The sequence below is a fragment of the Abramis brama genome, assembly GCF_963993115.1.
Source record: "Abramis brama genome assembly, chromosome: 3".
NCBI classification, from domain to species: domain Eukaryota; kingdom Metazoa; phylum Chordata; class Actinopteri; order Cypriniformes; family Leuciscidae; genus Abramis; species Abramis brama.
This window is the reverse complement of record NC_139965.1, coordinates 6,167,095-6,189,322: the sequence shown is the minus strand read 5'-3', so window position 1 is coordinate 6,189,322 and position 22,228 is coordinate 6,167,095. Positions and strand designations below refer to the sequence as shown.

At 44.6% G+C, this 22,228-nt stretch overlaps 2 protein-coding genes across 2 annotated transcripts in view; both read left to right on the top strand.

The window, feature by feature from the left end:
* The window catches only part of LOC311079167 (Fc receptor-like protein 2), a 248,771-nt gene that overhangs the window by 184,555 nt on the left and 41,988 nt on the right, over nucleotides 1–22,228 (top strand). The window lies entirely within an intron of this gene.
* Nucleotides 1,817–22,228, top strand: part of LOC311079190 (uncharacterized protein) — a 220,949-nt gene continuing 200,537 nt past the window's right edge. The window contains exon 1 of the mRNA XM_084108403.1: nucleotides 1,817–1,910. The gene's annotated coding sequence lies outside the window, so the exon portion shown is untranslated. The remainder of the gene's footprint in view (nucleotides 1,911–22,228) is intronic.

The window sequence follows — 22,228 nt, the reverse complement described above, 5'->3', positions numbered from 1 at the left end:
CAGTGCGGGCGGGCTTTTATGTATACTACCGAACCGAATTAATCCACCCTGATTAATTGTGCACTGATAGCTTTATGCTCGAGCACATGTAAGTATGTTCGCATGTCTGGTGAGTGTTTTATATACAGTAGGAGATTGTGAGGATCTTCAGTGTTTATCACACACTCACTCTGACAGAGGAACTGTTCATGATGTTGAGCCAACTTCAAATCACCACATTACACACATATAATTTTTTATTTTTTTATGTGTTGCTGTGTTTGATAATTCTGATCGGATCTGTATATGTAGTAAGGTTAAATCGGCTGGTCATGTGGTCCTGTTTGGTATTGCAGCTTTACTTGTAGTTATTTACAGCCTATAAAAATCTCTAAACAAATGTAACATTTATTTATTTTTCTTCACAGTTTTGCTGTTGCACTGCACAATACATAAATTGTGAATTATGAACAAGTACAGTTTTGTGAGAATCATCCTCAAACTTAGTCTTGAACTTGGTACAAAAAAACTATCTTTATTTAAAGGAGGGAGGAGGGGGGGGGGGGGGGGGGGGGGGGGGGTGAAATTCCCATTTTCACTCAATCTCCTGTTAATCTTGAGTACCTAGAGTAGTATTGCATCCTTAATATCTCAAAAAAGTATTTAGTTTGATTATATTTATAAAAGACAGATAGGCTGTACCGAATATTTCCGGAAAAAAAACGATCGGCTGGAGGCGGGCCGTCCCGGCCGTGTGCTATACTGTCTATGGCCGTGTGGGCGAAGCTAACGCGCCACACTAACAACACAGAGACTTTAGAAGCAGATAACGTTACCAGTTTTACTCACCGGTTCCAATCACGACCGCGAACCTTTATCATTGCGACTGCTCGCATTAGACGATCTGCAAATCCGTCGATCTGGGCTTTGTTTATAAAACAACCATCTCGTAATGCAGGGAACAAAGTCTTAAACAGCTCCGTTGATGCTCTGAAAAAACAAACTCCATCCACTGGTACGTTAACGCTGGGTTCTTTGGGAATATGTGCATGGTTGTCTGCCCTGGCAACCAAAAACCCCGAGCAGAGACGCTTTGATGATGCTTTCGCTGCTTTCGCTATCTTCTCTCTCTCTCTCTCTCTCTCTGTCTGTCTGGTCTACGAGTGCGCGCGCGCCTGCGCAGAAGTGCCCTTAGGACCCATATAAGGAAATTCCGCCCTATCTTACGTGAGACAGAGCCATACTCGAAAAAAACTTTCCGAAACTTGTGACAAACCGGAAGGACAATTTTTGGCACAGAAATACTCCTTCAAATGTACAATTTAATTTTTGAAACTTTGTCCATGTTTAGCATGGGAATCCAACTCTTTAACAGTGTAAAAAACTCAGTATGCATGAAATAGAATTTCACCCCCCCTTTAAAATATGTTTTAAGCCTTTAAAATATGTTTTAAGTCTTAAATGTGTTTAAATATGTTATTTTTTTTCTTTAACTGTTTAGCATTTAATCATACTGATAATGATGATAGCTAAAATTGTTGGATGTGGCACAGCTCTATCCAGAAAATGGTCCATAAACACAGATAAGATTGGCAGTGAAGCTCACTGTGTCAGAATGCCAGTGTGTCAAAGTCCGAAGCAAGATGAAACTCTTTGCAACGCAGGAGGATTTCACGTTTTTCGAGTGATGTTACTGTTTTGTAGACCTTGGCTTGTTATATTAATTATAATTATTTTTTCTGTCGGTGTTGCCTTGTTGTTGTTCATTGTTGAATGAGGATCGCTGGAGTAAAACTAAATGTCTACGCGGAAACACGTTTAGTTTTGAGAATGGAATAGCACTGTGTATAATCGCTGTTTTAGGTTACGGGTAATTTTTTAAAGAAAAACAGAACTGGCCGTAGACTGAACTAACATGTGGCGTTTTTCTGGTAAGATTTGCTTGGTAAAAAAATGCTTGTGATGAAACTATAGGTTTATTGGAAATCCTTGCTTTAAGTCATATTTTCCATCGGAGGCAACTGTGAAGAATCTCTTCGAGGCCAACCGGTAGTCCTTCTCCATGGCCTCACCGAACTCCACCCATGCTGCAGTCTGCTTGGTCTACCAGTACCCGCCAGCTGCCTCAGGAGTTCCACAAGCCAGCCAGGCCCGATAGGACTCCTCCTTTTGCTTGATGGCATCCCTTACTTCCGGTGTCCACCACCGGGTTCGGGGATTGCCGCCTCGACAGGCACCGGAGACCTTACAGCTACAGCTCTGAGCGGCCGCGTCGACAATGGAGGTGGAGAACATGGTCCACTCGGACTCAATATCTCCAGCCTCCCTCGGGATCTGGTCGGAGCTCTGTCGGAGGTGGGAGTTGAAGATCTCTCTGACAGGGGATTCGGCCAAACGTTCCCAGCAGACCCTCACAGTCAGTTTGGGTCTGCCGAGTCTGTCCAGCTTCCTTTCCCGCCATCGGATCCAACTCACCACCAGGTGGTGATCAGTTGACAGCTCCGCCCCTCTCTTCACCCGAGTGTCCAAGACATACGGCCGCAGGTCAGATGAAACAACCACAAAGTCGATCATGTGCACTGATGGACATGTGCACTAATGGACACCCTTATGCTTGAACATGGTGTTCGTTATGGACAAGCTGTAACTAGCACAGAAGTCCAATAACAGAACACCACTCGGGTTCAGATCAGGGGGGCCGTTCCTCCCAATCACGCTCCTCCAGGTGTCACTGTCGCTGCCCACGTGGGCGTTGAAGTCTCCCAGTAGAACAACGGAGTCCCCAGTTGGAGCAATTTCCAGCACCCCTCCCAGAGGCCCCAAGAAGGCCGGGTACTCTACACTGCCGTTCGGCCCGTAGGCACAAGCGACAGTGAGAGACCTATCCCTGACCCAAAGGCGCAGGGAAGCGACCCTCTCGTTCACCGGGGTGAACTCCAACTCCAGAGTGGTGAAGAGTCCATCCTCTCTCAAGGAGTGTGGTTCCAGAGCCCAAGCCGTGCGTGGAGGTGATCCCGACTCTAGTCGGTATCTTTCAAGCTTAAGCACATTCTCAAGCTCCTTCCCCACCAGCAAGTGACGTTCCACGTCCCTAGAGCTAATTTCCATATCCAGGACTTTGCACCAGTCTGGTGAGCCCATGGGATGGCGGCCCCACGTTGCTTCTTTGGGCTGAGCCCGGCCGGGCCCCATCGCATACGAGCCCCAACCCCAGGCCTGGCTCCAGGGTGGGGCCCCGGCTGTGCCATGCTGGGAGACGTCACGGTCCTCGTTTTTAATTTCTTCATTAAGGGTTTATGAACCGCTCTGAAAACACTTTTATGATGAAGATTTTTATCTCATATTACAGAAAGAATGTTTTTAATAAACTAAAAAAGGATGGAAAATATGCAGATTCTGCCAGAATTGAATGACATTGGATTACTTGTTTATTCTATCAATCCTCATGTAAAACAATCTTTATTAAACAAACAAGCTATTTCAAATGCATCCGCTTTATCAGCAACAGGGATTGTGATGTTGACTGCAGATCGCTGGTCGACAGCTTGTGTGTTTCAGGGTCCTAATGTTCTCCATATTCAGGGTCTGTTAACACACATTAAGGAAACTTTTTAAAAGGTCAGGACTCATTTTCCAAAGGCCCTGTTCACTTTATTAACTTACTACTACTAACCCTAACCCTGACTTAAAGAATATCTGGCCTTTTTTGATTCTGTTTCTCCAACCATTTCTCCAGTCCCATCGAGTCGAGGCCTGTTATACTGAGAGCCGAAGAGGAACAGAAAACAGTTTCTCTTACGAGAGTTCTCTCGTACTGCGTTTGAAAAACGCACTGGGAAAAGTCTCTTTTTCACAAAATACTGAAGCAAAAATTATCCTTAATTTTGTAATATTGTAAAGCGCATTGCAGCAGCACACAGCCATGGGCGAGACGGCTCGCTCGCTCATTGGCTGCTCTGCGGCAACTGCATAAGCCTATCGAACTCAATGAGTGAGAGAACCGGGTCAAAACTGGAAGCGCAGGTAAAGGAAAGACGCAACTGTACAAATCGGGTTATTTCGGTAACTTTTTTTTGCCTCATGTACACAACAAGTCATATAGACATTTGCAACAGTTTATTTTTTTACACAAAGTTTGATTTTACGCAATGAATCTGTTTTGCAGTTCCTAACTCTGTTGCTTTCGGTTGCCAATTGCTGTTCACAGGCCTGCAATGCTTTTGGCCGTATTTGTGCGCAAAAACCGTGCCAAAAGTGTTAGCGTGGAAAAATGGAAATCAGAAGAATACAGATCCTATTTATTTTGCGTTAGCATGAAGCTGCAGCTTCACAATACATGCATTACACTTACGAATAACAGTTAAATGCTGCAAATATTTTTTTCTTACACTTGAAAGGCGATTTACACCTTTACAAATCTTCTCTTGCGCATGCAAATTTAATTTGCTTGCAATCTTATTTACACTTTCACAAATCTTACCCTGCATGCAATACTTTATGACCTAATTTTACCTTTATCCCCCTGTGGCTCAGTGGTGGATTCCCGGTCCCGGTCTTGCGGCATATATTATGCCGCCAATGCTCCGCTCTGTCAGTCCCCTGAGGGCGACTGCAGAGGTGCATTTTTGCAGCCAGCAAGCGCGTAGTACCCGCTTGCCTGCAACCGAACACTGTTTCTACGGTTCCCGTGCGTCACTGGCGAAAGGAGAATGGAGTGTTTTAGCCCCAATGAAACCGGGCGATATCCACTCTTCTCACATTCTGACACTTTTCAGGCATCTGAAAATGTCAGTATTGCATGTTGTGCTACACGCATGCCTGCAAACAAACGCTAGTGTGGATAATACTCGCGGTAACTGAAAGCCTATTTGTCTTCTTCTGTGGTCCAGTGGTAGATTAATAGCTTTTCGCGCAGTCGACCCGAGTTCGATTCCCGGGTCCACCGGCAGAAAAATTTAAAAGGCGACTGCAGATCGCCCTGAAAGGCGACTGCAGATGTGAATTTTTGCAGCCGACGAGCACGTGGTACAACCCATGCCCGCTTGCCTGCACACAAAAGCCGTTCTACGGCTACCTAGAAAAATCCCATAGGGATGTATTTCTGGTGTTCCGGCCACTGCCGATAGTGCTATATGTGTAGAGAAGATGCCCACTGTCTAGTGCCCATCCCTACACACAAGCACAGCCCTTCATACAGGGCCCGCGCTCATAAAATCGACTAAGGTCGTTTGCGCACACAACATAGTAAACGTGCCCACTGCTGATGCCCACAAACACTATGTTCTGCATGTCTCATGGTTTTCTATAAAAGAAGCCTTTCCTCATTTGCTCTGCTCAGGCAGACAGTGCGCTCAATGCAGTAAATGTGCCGCTCTTCCGAGCCCACATTCAATCACAGACATTACGTGTCCTACGGGACTCGCCCAGCCCTCCCTCACTCGGTTAAACACCGCAGCGAGGTCGAGTGCGTCTGAAAATGTCGATATTGCATGTTATGCTACCCGCATGCTTGCAAACAAACACTCGTGTTAACTGAAAGCCAATGTGTCTTCCACTGTGGCCCAGTGGTAGATTCTCAGGTTTTCGCGCGGGCGACCCGAGTTCGATTCCCGGGTCTAACGGCAAAAAAAATAAAAATAAATTTATGCCGGCGAATACAAATCGCTCTGCTAGTGCCCTGAGAGGCGACTGCAGATGTGTATTTTGCAGCCGACGAGCACGTGGTACAACTCGTGCCTGCTTGCCTGCACACAAAAGCCGTTTTACGGCTACCCAGAAAAATCGACTCAGCTCGATCGCGCACCCAACATAGTAAATGTGCCCATTTCCCACATGTCACGTGGTTTCTGTAAAACGAAACCTGTGCACGCTCGCTCTGCTCAGGCAGACAGCGCGTCAAAAGCAGTAAATGTGCCCGCTTCCCGCCCACACTTACTCACAGACAACATGAGTCCCACTCGGTTAAGCACCGTAGTGGGGTCGAGGACGAGCGCTCTGCCGCTGTGATCAGCGCGCTCCCCGCCTCGAATGTCACAGGCATAACGCCTACGTTACAGCACACCGAAGCGCCTCTGTCGCCCAGCAAACAGGGCGCGCTTTGCATCCAACCCTTAGCCATCCATGCAGAAGCATGGGCAGCGCTTCCAGGGGTTTCGGAGTGGGTGCTGGATATTATAAAGAGAGGCTACTCGCTACAGTTTTGTCGACGCCCTCCCCGCTTCACAGCGCGCGTCGAAACTACGGTGAATTCAGAAGTAGCACACCTACTTCGTGCCGAAATATCAAAACTGATGAGCAAAGGGGCTATAGAGCCTGTATCTCAAGCTCAAAGCGAAGGGGGGCTATACAGCAGATACTTTCTGGTGCCCAAGAAAGACGGGGGTTTCAGACCCATACTGGATCTAAGACAGCTGAACAAAGCATTAATGAAACGCAGTTTCATATTCGCAGAGGAGACTGGTTCATGTCGATAGATCTGAAGGACGCGTATTTTCAAATACAGATAGCGTCACGTCACAGGCGATACTTGAGATTCGCCTTCGAGGGCCAGACATGCCAGTATACAGTCCTGCCATTCGGCTTATCCCTGGCACCTCGTACACTTACGAGGTGCATGGACGCAGCACTCGCTCCTCTCAGACTAAACAGAGGCATACGAGTGCTGAACTATTTGGACGACTGGCTGATTCTGGCTCAATCACGATCAGAGCTCGTGGAGTACAGGGCCTTTTTACTCGATCACCTCGAGAATCTTGGTCTCAGAGTCAATTGGACGAAGAGTTCGCTGAACCCCAGTCAAACGATTTCGTTTCTGGGTACAGTTCTGGACTCACAGTCTATGAGGGCACGGCTGTCGCCACAGCGCGTGCTAAACATTCAGCGCGCAGCGAGCTCTCTCCGCTGCGGCGCGACTATCCCGCTCAGGAAATTTCAGAGGATGCTAGGTCTCATGGTCTCTACACCCGCAAACAGTCCAGCTGTTGTGGGAGAGATTCGGCAGAGCGGAGGTGGACCTGTTCGCGTCCCACGAAAACGCTCACTGCCCCGCGTTCTTTTCCAAGAGCGAGAGCGCGCTGTCCCGAATGTGGCCGCGCTGTCCGCTCTACGTTTTTCCCCCCGTCTCCCTCCTTCCTCAGGTGATAGAACGGGTCAGGGAACGAAATGCTCAGTGCTGCTTGTAGCGCCGCTCTGGAAGAACCAACCATGGTTCCCATTTTTGATGCAGTTAGCAGACACTGCCCCGTGGCCAGTGCCATTGAGGAGGGACCTCCTCTCGCAGGCCAGAGGTTCGATTTGGCATCCTCACCCGGAGTGTGGTCCCTCCACGTGTGGGCGCTCAACGGGTACCCGCTGACCTTTCAGTGGGAGTGCTAGATACTATCACTCAGGCTAGAGCTCCGTCGACTCGACGGCTTTACGCCTCGAAGTGGTCGGTATTCTCCAGCTGGTGCACAGCTCGGGGTCGTTTCACCCATCGATTGTGAGGTGACGGAGGTTCTCTCCTTCCTACAGGAGCTGTTGGATAAGGGCAGAGCCCCTTCCACGCTCAAAGTCTATGTGGCGGCTATCACAGCGTTCTCTGAAACAACGCTCGGTCAGTCATTAGGAAGGAACGATCTAGTCATCCGCTTCCTCAGGGGAGCTAGGAGGCTGAATCCTCCCAGACCTCCTTCGGTCCCTATGTGGGCCTCTCTACGGTTTTTGGAGGCCATGAAAGGTTCCCCTTTCGAGCCCATCCAAACAATTAGCCTCAAACATCTGTCATTCAAAACAGTGTTTTGTTGGCTCTTGCTTCAGTGAAGCGCATAGGTGACATGCACGCGCTCTCTGTGAGTGTGGCGTGCTTAGAGTTTGGGCCTAACGACTTAAGAGTCATACTCAAACCTAGGCATGGTTATGTGCCAAAATCCCTCAACACATCGTTTCGGGCTCAGGTTATCTCCCTGTCTGCCCTGCCGGTGTCAGGCGAGGAAGGGGACTTAAGTTTTCTTTGCCCTGTTAGGGCTCTGAGAGCTTATATGTCTCGCTCTTCTGTCTTCAGACAGACTGAGCAGCTATTTGTCTCGTTCAGTGGACGTTCCAAGGGAATGGCTGTTTCGAAACAAAGCCTATCCAGATGGATAGTTGACGCCATAGCGTTAGCTTACACTTCCAGGGGTCTTCAGTGCCCACTGGCTGTCAGAGCACATTCCACGAGAGGCGTCGCCTCGTCGTGGGCTTGGTCTAGTGGGATCTCCTTACAGGATATATGTATTGCCGTCTACATTTATCAGGTTTTATAACCTAGAGGTTCCCGCCTTACAGGCTAAGCTATTGTCGGTGTAGCTGAATCAGTCGTCTGATTAGAACACTGAGATCGCAAGCGCAGCGCGCTGCCGACTGTCATATGGGCAGTATTGCGTAGTACCCACATTCCCACATTAGTCAGGCTCTTTGCCTTGTCTATGTGATGTCATGTTATTGCGTCTGCGGACGCTACCATATATGGGGACGGAGGGATTCCCCTCCTGTTTCCATGACTCTCTGTGAGTCCCTCTGGTGATTGTGCACTGTAATTCCTGGGCTTCGCTTCCAGGCTTATAGGTGTCTGTTTCCCAGCACGCACGGCGTTTTACATTGGGTTCCCAGTGCGTTTTTCAAACGCAGTACGAGAGAACTCTCGTAAGAGAACGTACTCGGTTACTAACGTAACCTCGGTTCTCTCTAGAAGAGGGAACGAGTACTGCGTTCCTTGCTGTGCGTGCGATTCACTCTGGTTCGCTTCGGCGATGAAATAAATCAAGTGAGTCAGCCTTCTCGAGCTACCTTTATAGGGCTAGGCCACGCCCGTTTCGGTGGGAAGTGGCAAGGAGGGCGTGAAGCGCCCTCATTGGCCTGTCATCTTACAGGCCTCGCTCGATGGGCTTATGCAGTTGCCGCAGAGCAGCCAATGAGCGAGCGAGCCGTCTCGCCCATGGCTGTGTGCTGCTGCAATGCGCTTTACAATATTACAAAATTAAGGATAATTTTTGCTTCAGTATTTCGTGAAAAAGAGACTTTTCCCAGTGCGTTTTTCAAACGCAGTACTCGTTCCCTCTTCTAGAGAGAACCGAGGTTACGTTAGTAACCGAGTACGTTTTATGAAACATTATGATAAAAGGCTGTATTTCATTCACTGATATGTTGTAGAGTTACATTAGACACACATTAGATGTCACGTGGTGATTTCACTTTAATCACTGTCTGTCTTCTGTGTGTGACTGTGTGAACGAACACAATAACAGTGAGAACAATCTCCATCAGAACTGGAAAATATGATTTACAAGTAGATGAACAGAGCTGTGACAACTTGAATAAATTAGTAGCTAAATATCTCAGACTGGATCTGTCTTTTCTTTATCTGTGTATTTCTATGTAAGTTTATCTCCTCCTCCCTCATCTCTTCTTTTAAACACAGGAAGTGTATGGCAAGCCGTGTGAACTTTTATTCATTTCCAGGATATGAAATATGGATATATGATATCCTTGATATCAACAATTAAATTTTCACTAGTTAAAATGATAGTTATTGATATCAGGAATTAGATTTCTACTAGTATCGATGGTATTTTTTGATATCAGAAATTACATTTCCACTAGTAACAATGCTAATTCTTGATATCCATAATTAATTTTTCACTAGTAAAAACTATAATTCTTGATATCTGTAATTGTATTTTTACTAGTGAAATGTCACCATAGTATGCCATTCAAAATCAATTGTTGATATCAAGAATTTGAAATTCCAATTTCACATATCAGAAATATAATTCTTACTAGTAAAAACCTTTATTTTTGATATCAAGTATTCAGTTGTCATTAGTTGAAATGTCTATTCTTGATATCAACAATTGAATTGCTACTAGTAACAATGTTCATTTTTTATATCAATAATTCCATTTTCACTAGTGACAATGTTAATTTCTGATATCATGAATGTGATCGTTACTAGTAAGAAAGCCATTTTAGATATCTGAAATAACATTGATACATTTTCAAATATTCAAAATGAAAATTGAAGCAATGAAGCAATTCAATTGTTGATATCAAGAATATACATTTCAACTAGTGACAACTGAATTATTGATATCAGCAATTCGCATTTTTACTAGTAACAATGTAATTATTGATATCAGAAATTATATTTCTACTAGTAAGAAATCAATTGTTGATATCAACAATTGATTTTGAATGGCAGCCTATGGTGACATTTCACTAGTGAAAAAATAATTACAGATATCAACAATTAAATTGTTGATATCAACAATTACATTTTTGATATCAACAATTAACTTTTTGATATCAAGAATTCAATTGTTGATATCAAGAATTAAATTGTTGATATCAACAATTAAATTTTTGGTATAAAAAATGTAATTGTTGATATCAAAAATTTAATTCTTGATATCAACCATTCATATCCTGCAAATGAATAAAAGTTAAAACAGCTTGCCATAGTAAGTGTGTGTTTTAACACTCAGCGCTGTTAAAACAGTCTATTAATGTGACAGTATGGGCTCCTGTGCACTGCCTCTCATCTGTGAGTATTTGATCATATTCTTTACTATCTTCTGTTTTCTGTTTCTAATGCATTATATTCAGCTGAAGATGGGATATAATAATGACTGTTGTGTAGGAGAGTATGAACCCACAGTCTCACTGCTTATTGTATTATTTATTGATCAGATTCAATGTGATGTTGTTACGTTTTTTTTAATTTATTTTTTTATGTTCGCCTGAACTTCATATTTAGTTGTTGTATGATGTCAGTTCACACGTGTGTCAGAATAACCACAGGTTTCCAGAATAAGTTCATGACGTCGACATATGAACATGTTCCACCAATGCTTGACAATCAGAAAGTGTCTCAGACTTGTGTTGTCCTTTTAAACAGATTTATTTATTCATATTTTTGCAAGGCTAATACATTTTATTTTAACAAATGCCTTGATTGAAAACTGTACTTGAACTATATTTATTTAAATAGCAAATATATTGATACATTTTTAATGTGGTTTAAGGGCTTTTTCACACTAGTTTGTTTGAGAGACTGCAAGCGGTCAACAGATTAAAATACTGTGGTCTGAATATGTTTTTTTGGGGTACTTTTAAGAGGAACTGAGATCATTTATTGTTGACATATGAATTATTTCTGACCGAGGCGAGAGCTCTTGAAGTGCTGAAACAAACGAGGTGTTAAAATACTCTTAGACCAGAAGAAGCTTGAAGTTTTCTTTCTGGTTCACAGTAGCTGAACTGGGTTTGGGTCATTAAAGTGTACTATATGAGAAACACACAAAGTGTCCAAATTATTTTGCAGCCACTATACAGTCACAATGAAGTTGATGGTGCCGAGTCAGACAGGAAGTGATGTCGTGTGTCTCAAACACTTTGGCCTGATTTGGTTCTGAAGCTTGTTTTGTTCCAGTGAAGAATCAGTGATGTGAAACTTTAATCACATTAATGTTAATATTTTATTTTTTAACATGTGTATGCAAGTGTCTTTATTAATAAAGTGTATTTTTATGTACTGTGATATAATGCATTGTAGTGCTGTGAAAGCTGCATGATTCTATATTATTTATACATGTTTAATAGTGTCTTTCATGTTAGGGTTAGAACATGTAATACAGGAAAAATTCAATAGGGAGCAAAAATTAATAAATACAAAACTTAAAAAAAACAAACACAAAACAAGAGAACAAGAACTATGAAGGCAGAGTTACAGAAATACACTGACATCACATTTATTGATTAGTAGTTTTGTTGGTTTCTTTCTTTTGTCAAAAATCACTTCTCAGAGATCTTTGATGCCAGAAATATTAGACTTTATTTTGCAACAAAGCCGAGTGTCTCCTGCAGAAAACCACTCCAGATTTTTGCTCGGCTCACACATATATACCATACATCCTTTTCCAAAGATGGTAACACACTCTATAGACATTTTTGGGTAAAAGGTCTTTGTACTGTGTGATTATACTAGAATATAAGTGTCATACTAGAATATGAATATAATTTTCTGCTTTCTTCAGGCTTCAGAAAGTCAAACCAAAGTCACACACGGAGATAATAATGTACAAATATATAGCGTAAATTACTTATTTTCTAAATAATAAAATCTTCTACATTAGCCTATAATGTCATATGATGTTGTATGTTGTGAAGCTCAGTGTTCAAACTGCTTAATTGTTGTTGAGCATCAGTGAATCAAACAGTGAATCAAACAGTGAATCAAACAGTGAATCACTGAATCGACTCTCAATTCAGTGATCAAACAGTGAATCAATCAGTGAATCAAACAGTGAATCAATCAGTGAATCAAACAGTGAATCAATCAGTGAATCAAACAGTGAATCAAACAGTGAATCACTGAATCGACTCTCGTATCAGTTCACGAGTCCTGTGACGTCAGTGTGTGTGATGATGTTAAATGCTGGACAATAATCCATCAGTTCTCCTGAACGAGCATCACAACAGAAAAACACTTTCAGTTCATGTAGAATAAACTCTAGACATGTTTCAGTGTGTGATTTACATTGTGTTGAAGGATTGGAAAAGCTTCATATCTGTGTTTCTCCTGCTTTTAGTGCTGATGTCCCTCGTTCACTCTGGACTCAGCCAAGGTACTGTGCTTTACTGCAGTACATTTTAGTTTGTAACTAATGTGAATTGTGTTATAGTAGTTTACTATATATGGTTTACTATAACCATATTATCTTCATGTTTACATCAGGATCCCACATTTGTCTCTTTGCTGATGTTTTATGTCCATGTTTTGCATATTTCACAGAATCATCTGACTGTAGTTCCTTATGCTGCAAAACATTACAGAAATCTGCTATTTATTCAATCAATCAAACAAACAGTCTTGCAGTTGTAAAGTAGTTCAGTCAGACATTAATTTCAAAAGATCATAATCCACTGTATAAAACAGAAATGTTTTTTTCTCATTTTTATTAATTATTGACTGTGTGTCATTAAGATCTTGAGCACCAATGCTTAGCTTTATTCATTCAGTGTGGTTTGGTTGGAAGGGCTGGAAGAGAAAAGGGCTTGAGAACAGACAGACTGAAGTAAAAAATTGTAAAAACAAATGCTGTAGTTATGCAGCTTTTTGCCAGTAACTTACTGTAGATCTAAATTGATGTTATTTACTAGCAACAGTTTGTTCAAAGTTAAATGAACATTAAACATTAACAAGTCTTTGTCTTTACAGAATAAAATTATAAAATAACAACCTAATGCAAAGCATGCTGGGAACCAGAAATCTTCATCAACCTTTTTCTGTTTTTTTTTTCCCCCTTCAGATTTTGGTTCCCAGAATGCTTTGCATATTTTAGTTTTTGCATGAGGCTGTTATTTTAGTTTAAGTAAAACAAGCAGCTGCCAGTAATACTGCAATTTCTACAGATTTTTTTTTACAGTGGTTCAGAACGGGAAGATCAATAATACAAAGGAAATGCGGACTGGATACATACATCAGTTTCAGTTAGTTTTTACCACATTGTTGATGTAATAATTACAATTTATAAGCAAACTAGATTTTTTATTTGAGTGTTTTTCTCCTGATAAAGTTCCCTTTCAAGGGAACTCGCGTTGCGTCGAGAATGACGCTATGGGGAACGCTTTGCGTGATGACGTCTTGAAGCACATGTAAAATCAGTCCAATGGTGTGGCGGAACGTCAGAGGCGGGTGACGTCACGTACCAGGAAGCTATAAAAGCCGGCCTGAAACAGAAAACGAAAGCTTTCTGAGTCTTCAGTCGCGCTCTGTGTTGAAATCTGTCCTTGTTATTTGGTGTTGTCTGTCTATATTATATATTCAGTATGGCGAGCAATCAGCAGTTTAGAGTGTGTGTTCATCCCTGCCCGCGTTATTTAACGGGAGGTGACACACACACTCTTTGTGTTGTTTGTTTGGGAGAGGAGCATGCCCAGTCAGCACTCGAGGGTGGTGACTGTGTGCATTGCGACGCGCTTCCATTGCGTACGCTCCGATCCCGCCTGGCTCGATTTAGTCAGGATTACGTTCCTCAGGGCTCGGGTCCCGCCGCTGCTGAGGCTCGGCGTCGATCTCAGACCTGGGGTTCGCAAATGGATCTGTCAGTGGATGTTGAGACGGGCTCTGCCTTATCCCAGCCTCCTTCTGACAGATCCAGTGCCTCTCATCAGGGTGTGGAAGCACGCGTTGCGGTTTCTTCCCCCCCGATGGAGGCACCAATACTGCAATTGTCCAGCTCTGAGGAGTTGGACGTTGTTAGTATTGACGCTGAGTCTGAGGATTCGCCACCTCAGTCTCATGCGTTTGAAGAATTGCTTGATGTTATCACTAGAGCTGTCGAGCGATTATCTATTGAGTGGCCAGAAGATAGGCAGGGCGCTCGTTCGAAAAGCAAGCTCGACGAACGTTTCCTGCCATCTCGTGCACAGCCTCAGCGCAGAAGCCTTCCGTTTTTCCCCGATCTCCACACCGAGGTGTCGAGATCGTGGGGGAAACCAGTGTCATATCGAGTGTATACTGCACAATTATAAAGAGCATGGTTATGGGGAGATGCCGAAGGTGGAAGAGACGCTCGCGAGCTATCTCTCTCCAGCAACGGCATCTTCTCTGAAGGCTCCTGCACTTCCATCCAAGCCAGTAAAAGTTACTTCTTCCCTGGTTCATAAAGCTTATGCCGCCGCCGGTAAAGCTGCAGCGTGTTTACATACAATGTCCATAATGCAGGCTTACCAGGCTGAGTTATTGGGTGATTATGAGGAGGGCGGGGGTATTAGTGCTGATACGGTGTCTGAACTGCGTAGAGCCACGGATTTGTCTCTCAGGGCCACCAAGGAGACGGCTAAATCCATCGGCCGCTCTATGGCAGCCCTGGTGGCCACTGAGAGGCATCTGTGGCTCAACTTAAGTGACATAAAGGACAAAGAAAAACATGTTCTTTTAGATGCACCAGTATCCACGCAAGGGTTATTTGGAGACGCAGTTAATAGTGCTGTAGCGAAGTCACAAGAAGCTTCAAAACAGGCAGCTGCACTTCAGTGTAGTGTAGAACATTGTGTAGAACATTGCATAGAAACTGTGTCTATTCCTCGTTTAGTGAGATCAAATAATAAATCTACTGCAGGATCTAGAAAAAATCTAATTGTTATTAAACCAGAAAATGTTGCTATTAGTAACCAAAAACAATTTCTAAAGCTAGGTCTTCTAAACATTAGATCACTCACACCTAAGGCAGTTATTGTAAATGAAATAGTCACGGATAATAGCTTCGATGTACTTTGCCTTACTGAAACTTGGCTTAAGCCTAATGATTATTTCGGTCTAAATGAGTCTACTCCATCAGGATACTCCTATAAGCACGAACCCCGTCTGATTGGTCGTGGCGGCGGTGTTGCAGCGGTCTATAGAGATATTCTCAATGTTACTCAGAAAACGGGTTATAAGTTTATTTCGTTTGAAATACTTGTACTAAATGTTACGCTCTTAGATGTTAGAAAAAAATCCATATTATCTCTAGCCTTGGCTACCGTATATAGACCGCCTGGGCCTTACGCTGATTTCCTAAAAGAGTTTGCAGATTTTCTCTCAGATCTATTGGTCAATGTAGATAAAGCATTAATTGTTGGAGATTTTAACATACACGTAGATAATCCAAATGATGCGTTAGGGGCTGCGTTTATAGATTTATTAAATTCCTTTGGGGTCAAACAAAACGTCACCGGACCAACTCATCGTCTTAATCACACACTCGATTTAATTATATCATATGGAACCGATCCAACCGATATAGATATCATTCCACAAAGTGATGATGTCACTGACCATTACTTGGTAACTTGCATATTACGTACTGCTGTAATATGTCATGCGGCGCCGCGTTTTCGACCAGGCAGAACAATCCTTCCATCCACCATAGATAATTTCTCGAGTTGCTTGTCTGATCTGTCTCAGCTGCTGCCTGAACCCAAACAAACAGATGAACTAGAAGAACTAACAAGCACTATGAGCACCATTCTCTCTAGAACATTGGATGTTGTTGCACCCGTTAGATTAAAAAAGGTCAGAGAGAAAATTAAAGCACCATGGTACAATAATACTACGCATGTTCTAAAGAGAGAAACCCGTAATTTAGAGCGTAAATGGAAACAAACTAATTTAGAGGTCTTTAGAATCGCGTGGAAAGACTGTATGTCACGTTATAAAAAGGCCCTAAAAGCGGCCAGGGCTGAGCATCTCCGCAAACTAATAGAAAACAACCAAAACAATCCTAGGTTTTTATTTAACACCGTGGCTAGACTAACAAATAAACAGACGTCACCCGAACAAAATATCCCGTTACAGTTTAGTAGTAATGATTTCATGAACTTCTTCACTGAGAAAATAGAAAACATCAGAACCACAATTGTAAACGTTCAATCCTCAATCGCACCTTATAATTCAGCCTCAATTTTCCCCCCGCAAGAACAATTACAGTGCTTTACAACTATAGAACAAAAAGAGTTAAATAAACTTATCACTTCATCTAAAACAACAACATGTTTATTAGATCCTATACCAACTAAACTACTGAAGGAAGTGTTACCTGTAGTGGAAGAGCCTCTCCTCAATATTATTAACTCGTCTTTATCTTTAGGTCATGTTCCAAGAACATTTAAACTGGCAGTTATAAAACCTCTCATTAAGAAACCACAATTAGACCCGCATAATCTAGCAAATTATAGACCCATTTCAAATCTACCTTTTATGTCTAAAATACTAGAAAAAGTTGTGTCCACTCAACTGGGCTCTTTCTTGCAAGAAAATGATATCTATGAAAAGTTTCAGTCAGGATTCAGGCCGCATCATAGCACTGAAACTGCGCTCGTTAAAATCACAAATGATTTACTCTTAGCTTCTGACCAAGGCTGCATCTCAATACTAGTTTTACTTGATCTAAGTGCTGCGTTCGATACTATAGATCATACAATACTCTTAGATCGACTACAAAATTATACTGGTGTTCAAGGACAAGCATTAAGCTGGTTGAGATCATACTTATCTGACCGCTACCATTTTGTCTATTTAAATGGAGAAAAATCGATCATAATTCCAGTAAACTATGGAGTGCCGCAGGGATCTGTGTTGGGCCCTCTGTTATTCTCAATATATATGATGCCACTTGGAAATATTATAAGGAAACATGGAATTAGTTTCCATTGTTATGCTGATGACACTCAAATATATATTTCATCACGGCCGGATGAAAACGCTAAATTATCCAAATTGACAGAGTGTGTTAAAGATATAAAAGATTGGATGACGCGTAATTTTCTATTATTAAATCCAGACAAGACAGAGGTAATACTTATCGGTTCAAAAAACCGCCCACAAAACCTCTCACAATACAACTTTGACATCGTAGGATGTCCTGTTACTTTATCCTCTACAGTAAAAGACCTGGGTGTTATACTCGATTGTAACCTGTCTTTTGAAAATCATATTTCGTATGTTACAAAAACAGCCTTTTTCCACCTTAGAAACATTGCTAAGCTACGTAATATGCTATCAGTTTCTGATGCAGAAAAGTTAGTTCATGCATTCATGACCTCGAGACTAGATTACTGTAATGCTTTATTAGCCGGTTGTCCTGCATCCTTAATAAACAAGCTACAGTTAGTCCAAAATGCAGCCGCTAGAGTTCTTACTAGATCAAGAAAATATGATCATATAACACCGATTTTATCATCACTACATTGGCTACCTATAAAGTTCCGTATTAATTATAAGGTATTGCTACTGACTTATAAAGCCCTAAACGGCTTAGCTCCAGTCTATTTAGCGGATCTTCTATCACCCTATAATCCATCGCGCTCTTTAAGATCAATAAATTCGAGGCTTTTGGTCCTACCTAGGATATCCAGATCCACCAAAGGAGGGAGAGCATTTTCACATTTGGCTCCGAAACTCTGGAATAGCCTTCCTGATACTGTTCGTTGCTCAGACTCACTCTCCCAGTTTAAAACTAGATTAAAGACGCATCTTTTCAGCCAGGCATTCATATAATATTGTTAATCTCACAGTTTCAAACTACAATCCGGCCTCTAGTTCATAAATGCCAGAGGAGAACTGGCCCCCGACTGAGCCTGGGTTCTCCCAAGGTTTTTTTTTTTTCTCCATTAGGTCACCTGATGGAGTTTTAGGACACCATTAGGTCACTTGATGGAGTTTTTCGGTTCCTTGCCACTGTTGCCTTTGGCTTGCTCAGTTGGGGATATTTTGGGGATATTTAATTTTATTCTATCAATCAATAAATTCCACTAGAAACAAACTTTGTTGTATTATTTTATTTTAATACTGTGAAGCTGCTTTGATACAATCTGTATTGTGAAAAGCGCTATACAAATATACTTGATTTGATTTGATTTGACTTCAGAAACTTCTCCCCCGCCGTTCTTTCTATGAGGCTGCTGAGCGGGAGCAGCCTCACTCCTCTAAAAAGAGCGCTGAGCACCGCGCCACTCAGAAACAGAGCGTTTCCTCCCGTGCTCCCCCACAAAAATCTCGGGGACACGGAGGGCGCTCTCAAACCCAGCAGTCTTCGAGGGGTAAAACGGATCTGCGGACCGTTATTACCGCCAAGAAGGCTGCTGGGAAAAAGTCCTGATGTCTGAGGGCTCAGGACAAATGAGGGTAGTCCCCCCGAAGCAGAGCGGTTAACACCTCTTTCACGGTGCCCGTCTCTCTTCGGTGCCCTCAGGGGACCGTTCTGCCAACCCTGCCGCCTCCGGTGTTACAGGGCGCAGCGGTCTCCGGCGAGCACATATCTCAAGGTCCACCCGGAAACGTAGTGGCCTCGGGATGCCCGCCCCCTCTGAGGAGGGTGCTAGAGCAGTCTGTTTGGTCGTTCCCTGCCGGTGCGCCGTTACAGGGCGACGAACCGACTACTCAACAGCAGGAGAAAAATACGGTGCCGTCTCTCTTCGGTGCCCTCAGGGGACCGTTCTGCCAACCCTGCCGCCTCCGGTGTTACAGGGCGCAGCGGTCTCCGGCGAGCACATATCTCAAGGTCCACCCGGAAACGTAGTGGCCTCGGGATGCCCGCCCCCTCTGAGGAGGGTGCTAGAGCAGTCTGTTTGGTCGTTCCCTGCCGGTGCGCCGTTACAGGGCGACGAACCGACTACTCAACAGCAACAAAATCCAGAAACCAGTCTCGAGAGACTGGTACCTCTAGTAGAATCTTTGACAGCGTGGAAGCTACTGTCAAATGTTTCTCGTTGGGTCCTGCAGACCGTGGAAAAAGGGTATTAGATACAATTCTAGTAACGCCCACCGCGGTTTATGGGGGTTCCTGCCCACAGTGTGGGCCCCGAGCAGGTTCTGGTTATGGAACAGGAAGTAAACACTCTGTTAGAGAAAGGGGCCATAGAATATGTACCTCCCTCCAACAGGGAAACCGGGTTTTACAGCCGGTACTTCATAGTTCCAAAGTAGGACGGGGGATTGCGTCCCATTTTAGATCTTCGAGTTGTCATGCAGCTCAAGTTCAAAATGTTAACATTGAGACAATCGTGCCACAGATTAGTCCGAGGACTGGTTTGTCACGATAGACCTCAAGGACGCATATTTCCATCCGTCCGTGTCATTGGAAGTTCCTGAGGTTTGCTTTCGGGGGCAAAGCATACCAATATCGAGTTCTTCCATTCGGCCTGGCTTTATCACCCCGCACTTTCACCAAATGCGTGGATGCAGCTCTGGCGCCTCTGCGCCTCCGGGGTATTCGCATCACGAACTACATCGACGATTGGTTGATTTTAGCTCAGTCGCATTAGATGGCGGTTCAACATCGAGATGTTGTTCTCGCCCATATGAAAGAGTTGGGGTTACGGCTGAACGCCAAGAAGAGTGTGCTTCTCTATTTTAGAGGACCACTTTTTTAGGCGTGGTTTGGGATTCAGTGTCGATGCAGGCGCGCCTGTCATCGCCACGCTTCGATCCTGGCAGCTGTGAGAAGTGTAAAGCTAGGCCAGCTACTCACTGTCAAACAGTTCCAGAGACTGTTGGGTCTCATGGCAGCAGCTTCCAACGGGATACCTTTTGGACTGCTGCACATGAGGCCCCTGCAATGGTGGCTCAGGACCAGAGGGTTTTTCCCCGAGGGGCAACCCATTTCGCACAATCAAGGTCACGCGGTGATGCCTACGTGCCTTGGTTATGTGGAAGAAACCTTGGTTCCTGTCCCAGGGCCCAGTGCTGGGAGCTCCTTGTCGTCGCAAACTGCTAACGACGGATGCTTCCCTCACGGGTTGGGGAGCGATCCTGAGGGTCGCTCATCTCAAGGTCTGTGGGAAGACCATCATCGTTCCTGGCATTCTATAGCCTAGAGATGTTAGCTTTCTTCCGGGCTCTGAGGAGCTTTATCACAGATCTCAGGGGACACCATGTGTACATACGGACAACACGTCGGTAGTCGCCTATATCAAGGGGGTTTGCGCTGGCACGCCATATCCTCTTGTGGTCCCAGGGGAAGTTGCTGTCACTCAAGGCAGCCTACATCCCCGGGGTCCAGAATATAGGAGCAGACACTCTGTCGAGACAGGGGCCGAGGCCCGGGGAATGGTGGCTCCACCCCCGAGGTGGTGGAGCTGATATGGAAATTATAAGTGGATCTGTTTGCGTCTCGAGAGACGTCTCACTGTCCACTTTGGTTCTCCCTCACGCATCCAGCTCCTCTGGGACTGGATGCTATGGTACAGACGTGGCCGAGGCTACGTCTGTACGCCTTTCCCCCAGTTGCTCTGCTCCTGGGAGTTCTGGAAAGAGTTCGCAGGGACCGGGTTTGCCTGCTTCTTATAGCCCCGCGCTTCCGGGCAGAGTATGGTTTCCCGATCTTGTGTCCCTCCTCGACGGGCCTCCTCTGGAGCTACCCGTCAGGAGGGACCTTCTGTCCCAAGCAGGGGGCTCGATTTTTCACCCCCGACCAGAACTGTGGAACCTGTGGGCTTGGCCTCTGAGGGGGCCCAGCTCATAGAGTCAGGTCTCTCAACTGAGGTTGTTGAGACCATTCTACAGTCCAGAGCTCCCTCCACGAGGAAACTTTATGCCCTGAACTGGAGAGTATTCACCTCTTTGTGTAGTGACCGTCGGTTGGATCCAGTCAACTGCCCAATTGGTACAGTTCTGGAGTTCCTGCAGGACCGGTTCACTGCAGGTCTGACCCCGTCCACTTTAAAGGTTTATGTGGCGGCCGTAGGTGCTTACCACAGTCCTTTGGGTGGAATGTCTGTGGGGAAAGACCCCTTTGGTATCTCGTTTCCCTCGTGGCACTTGGAGGTCCTCCTCCCTTTCGAAATCGGACCAGGAGGCGAATAATTTGCTTTGCCCTGTTTGGGCGTTAGACGCGTATGTCCACAGAGCTGCCCTGTGGCGTAAAAGTGACATTTGCTCCCCTAACAAGGGAGGTCCAGTGTCTAAGCAAAGGATGAGCAAGTGGGTGGTTGAGACTATCTCACTTGCTTATGAGGCGGCTGGACAGCCTTCTCCTTTGGCTGTCCGGTCGCACTCTACTAGGAGTATGGCGGCCTCTAAGGCCCTTATATCAGGAGTATCGTTACAGGACGTCTGTGATGCGGCAGGCTGGTCCTCACCGCACACCTTCGTCAGGTTCTACTCTTTGGATCTAGACTCTGCTCCAGGGTCTCATGTTCTGTCTTCCTAGTGCTGCTCTCCAGATTTCACACAGGACAGACACTTGTAGCTATGGAGGCGTTGGTATAGACGTTCCCCATAGCGTCATTCTCGACGCAACGCGAGTTCCCTTGAAAGGGAACGCCTCGGTTACGACTGTAACCTCGGTTCCCTGAAGAGGGAACGAGCGTTGCGTCGCCCTGCCATATCTCCTTCATTCCTGTCAGCCCGACTTCAGACTATACGAAGCTTTCGTTTTCTGTTTCAGGCCGGCTTTTATAGCTTCCTGGTACGTGACGTCACCCGCCTCTGACGTTCCGCCACACCATTGGACTGATTTTACATGTGCTTCAAGACGTCATCACGCAAAGCGTTCCCCATAGCGTCATTCTCGACGCAACGCTCGTTCCCTCTTCAGGGAACCGAGGTTACAGTCGTAACCGAGGCGTTTTGAGTTCATGACAGTGATCTTGATACTGCAATGCTTTTCAATATTTACTGATGTTTCTCAGTGAAACCTGTAGTGACGGTGAAGCCAGATCAGCGTGTGTTCGAAGTAGAGATAGTCAT